Here is a 4,785-nt window from a genome sequence, read left to right on the forward strand (position 1 = left end):
TAATGAAAATTTTATTTCTGTGCCAGTCCAGGGGTTTGAACCTGCACTCAGAGCTCTGAGTTCTCTTGCTCAAGGCCAACAATTTACTGCTTGAGTCATAGCTCCATTTCTTGTATATTTGATAGTATAGTGGTAATAAGAATTTCCCAGACTTTTCTGCCTGTGCTGGCTTCAAACTGTGATCCTCGATGTCAGCCTCCTGAGGAGGATTACAGGCATGAGCCACCAGTACCAAGCTAAAAGTTACTTTTGTGAGATATAAAAATAAGATATATAAAGCAACATAAACAAACGACACATTAGAACAACAAAACTGAAACAAGTTATATAAAAGATATATAAAGACAAACACGAAGGCCCCGAGTTCAATCTTCAGGAACAGCACAAAAAAAAAAATAAAGAAGTGTAGAAGAAGAGAAGAAATACTCAGTGACAGGGTTTTAAATTAATCAATCACAAAAGTTTGGCAAAGTAGCAGGGTATAAAATTAACCCTCAAAAATCAATGGCTTTTCTGTATGCCAGCAATGAGAAAAGTGTGGCTGAAATTAGGAAAGCAACTCCATTTGTAATAGCTCCACAAAAAATAAAATACTTAGGGATTAACTTAACCAAAGAAGTGAAGGACCTCTATAATGAAAACTTTAAAATCTTGAAAAAGGAAATCAAACAGAACTTAGAAAATGGCAAAACCTCCCATGCTCCTGGACTGGAAAGATTAACAACGTGAAAATGGCAATACTTCCCAAGGCTATATACAAATTCAATGTGATACCTATCAAAATTCCAACGTCATTTTTCAAGGAAATAGAAGAGGCAATCCAAAAATTCATATGGAACAATAAAAGACCCCGAATAGCAAAAATGCTCCTCACCGGAAAGAATACTGCTGGAGGAATATCAATACCAAATTTCAAACTCTACTATTAAAGCCATAGTAATCAAAACAGCTTGGTACTGGCATAAGAACAGACCTCAGGACCAATGGAATAGATTTGAAAACCCAGAAATGAACCGGCAGACCTATAGCCAACTAATCTTCGATAAGGGAGCTAAAATAATAGAATGGAAGAAAGACAGCCTCTTCTGTAAATGGTGCTGGCAAAATTGTTTAACTACTTGTAGAAAACTAAAGCTAGATCCTTATATATCACCCTGCACCAGAATCAACTCCAAATGGATCAAAGACCTCGGAGTCAAACAGACACTCTGAAAACATTACAGGATGGAATAGAAGAGACCTTAGATCTCCTTGGCTCAGGACGAAATTTTCTGAAAAGAGACCCGGAAACACAACAAATCAAAGAAAGGTTGGACAAATGGGATTGCATGAATTTGCAGAACTTCTGCATGACAAAGGACATAGCTAGCAAAAATAGTAGAAAGCTTACGGATTAGAAGATCTTCACTAGCCGTACAACGGACGAGGGTCTCATATCTAAAATATACTTGGAACTCAAAAAATTAAATCCCCGAACAACAAATCCTCAAAGAAACAACTGCCCAATAAATAAGTGGGCTAATGACTTGAATAGAAACTTCTCTGAAGAAGAAAGAAGGATGGCCAATAGACACATGAAGAAATGCTCAACCTCCCTAGCCATAAAAGAAATGCAAATCAAAACAACATTGAGAAAACACTTCACCCCAGTTAGAATGGCTATCATCAAGAACTCTAACAACAACAGATGCTGGAGGGGATGTGGACAGAAGAGAACCTTACTTCATTGTTGGTGGGAGTGTAAACTTGTTCAAACACTTTGGAAAGCAGTATGGAGGTTCCTGAAAAGACTTCAGATAGAGCTCCCCTATGACCCAGCAATCCCACTTTTGGGCATTTACCCAAATGTTTACAAACAAGACCACACTAAAGCTACCAGCACGACTATGTTTATTCCAGCATTATTTACCATAGCTAAGATATGGAACCAGCCCAGATGCCCCTCAGTGTATGAATGGATCAAGAAAATGTGGTATGTATACACAATGGAATTCTATGCCTCCATCAGAAAGAATGACATTGCTACATTTGTTACGAAATGGAAAGACTTGGAAAAAATTATATTAAGTGAAGTAAGCCAAGCCCAAAGAAACATAAGTCCCATGGTTTCCCTTATTTGAAATATCTAGTATATGTATGAGTCAAGCAGAAAAGGTCAGATAATGTTAGGAAAATTAACCCTTAGATATGTATTTAATGTTTCTTTTCTTTCACGCATTTGTTTCTAACGTATTTATAAGATTATTTCTTTGTTGCTTTGTCCCTCCCCCACAGTATAACTCGTGCCTTCACTATATTTGATGTCGGTATAATTTGTGGAGGAGATGGGGAAAAACAAGTCGTTTAAGGATACAGGTGGACCCGCTGCAACTATGAGAAGTACAGGTTGTCATGTCGAAAATGAACTTTACAACTTCGGTGCGGGGAGTGAGGGTGGATTGGTTGGGGTGGCTGGGGGAGGCTGGGAAGGGATGTGAAGGGTAAACAATGGAGGAGGCTGCAATGCTTGCTATCTTGCCCATGTAATTGTAACCCCTCTGTACAGTATGTTCACAAAAATTAAAATTAAAATTAAAAAAATAAATTAATTAATCAATCATTGGTGGCTTACACATGTTGTATTAACTACATAGGAGGATAGAGTCAGAAAATAATATGTAAAGGTAAGCCCAAACAGGAAATTCCATTGGCCATTTTTCTGTGTGTGCTAGTCATGGGGGTTGAATTTGTTCTACTTTACTCTAGGTTGGAGTTTTATCAATCTCATTAGTGGAATCACTACCAGCTAATTGGAGATAAAGAGTATCATGGAATTTCCTTTGCAGGCTGGCTTCAAACTTTGATCCTCAGATTTCAGCTCCCTGAATCATTCTGTAATTTCCATTAGACTGTTATCTCCAATGAACCCCGCAAAAGAAGAAAAAAAAAAAAACAGCTGGAGCTTGACGTGTGGCTCCAATGGCAGAAATGTGCAATGATTTGGGGACATTACCGACACCTTTAGATCAATCTCCAGGAACAGTATACACAAGAATAAAATAAATAAATGAAAAGAAAGGTGGAAGAAGAAAAGAGAGAGCCAATTTCAGAGGTTAAAATGAGCAAAACTGAAATAGGTTACACTTGTTCTTGTAGTTACTCAAGGGTCTCACATCTGAGGATCAGTGTTCAAGGCCAGCCAAGACAGGGGAGTCCATGGACTCAACTCTAATTAGGCAAATATGGTTTAAAAACAAAGCCCCGAATTGAGCTGTGGCTCACATATTAGAGGTCTAGCATTAAAAATATAGTGGGACTGAACTGGGAAGCTGACTCAGTGGTCCAGTGCTTGCCTTGCATTCATGATGCCCTGGGTTCAATTCCTCAGCAACACATAAGCAGAAAAAGCCAGAAGTGGCACTGTAGCACAAATGGTAGGGCTCTAGCCTCAAGCTGAAGAGCTGAAGGACAGAACCCAGGACCAGAGTTCAGGCCCCATGATGGGCAAAAAAAAAAAAAAAAAATAGAGATACAGGTGGACCCATTGCAACAATGAGATGTACAAGATGTTATGTTGAAAAACAAATTTACAACTTTGGCTCACGAGGGTGGTTGTCAGGGCGATGGGGGGTTGGTGGGAAGATGGCTAGGGATGGGAAGGGGAAACAAAGGAGGAGGTAACAATGCTTGATAAGAAATGTACTCATTACTTGCTCATGTAATTGTGAACCCTTTGTATGGCATTTTCACAGTAAAAAGAAAAATAAATAAATAAAAAAGATAGACGAGAAAAAAAATTACTGGGACAATACATAGGCTCTGAATTATAGCCCCAAGCCCAGCATACATGTGGAAATAAAAAAGATCGAAATTAAAATATGTGTTGGAAAATCCAACTAAATTTTCAAAATGAGCATGAGTTTTTGTTTCATGTGTGTAATCCTAGATACAAAGATAGATAAAAATCTGAGGGTTATGGTGTCTCATCATCAAATCACCAGCAAAACAAACAAACAAGAAAACAGAAGTGAAGCTGTGATTGGAGGTGTAAAGCACCAGTCTTGAGTGAGAAAGCTGTGAAACAGTGCTCTGGCGCAGAGATCCAGCCTCAGGATCACAAAAATAGTCATAAGAAGAGAATCTGGTGCTGGTGACTCATTCCTGTAATTCTAAAATATCAGGAGGCAGAAATATGGGAATCCAGTATAAAGGCCAATCCAAGCAGGATAGTCCAGAAGGCAGTTGTTTGTGGGCCATCCTGGGGCTAGTACTGTACTACTCCCAGGTTTCTGGCTGTTAATTGGAGGTAAGGATCTTAGACTTTCCTTCTCAACATGGCTTTGAACCATGAAGGTCAGACCACAGCTTCCTGAAACTGTCCAGGGATTGCATGAGTTCCTGCTCCAGGAGCAGCACAACCAAAACAATGAAATTAATAAATGTAAAGAAGGGTAGAAGAAGAGAAGAACCAATAACCGAGGCTTCAATGAGACAAACAGCCAATCACTGATGGCTCATAACTCTAATTCTAGTTACAAAGGAAGCTAAAATCTGAGGATAATATTTAAAGGCCAGACCACGTAGGAAAGTTCATAAGACATATGTGTGTGTGTGTGTGTGTGTGTGTGTGTGTGTGTGTGTGTGTGTGTGTATGTCTGTGTGTGAGACCTGTTGCTTGAACTTGTACTGTTTTGCTTAAGGCTCTACTAATCTCAGCTTTTCAGTGGTTATAATTGGAGGTATCATGGACTTTCCTGCCCATGCTGGTACAAAGTTTGATCCACAGATTGCTTCCTCATGAATCAG

This window comes from Dipodomys spectabilis, unplaced genomic scaffold, assembly GCF_019054845.1.
Source record: "Dipodomys spectabilis isolate Male_0828 unplaced genomic scaffold, ASM1905484v1 ptg000161l, whole genome shotgun sequence".
Taxonomy (NCBI): domain Eukaryota; kingdom Metazoa; phylum Chordata; class Mammalia; order Rodentia; family Heteromyidae; genus Dipodomys; species Dipodomys spectabilis.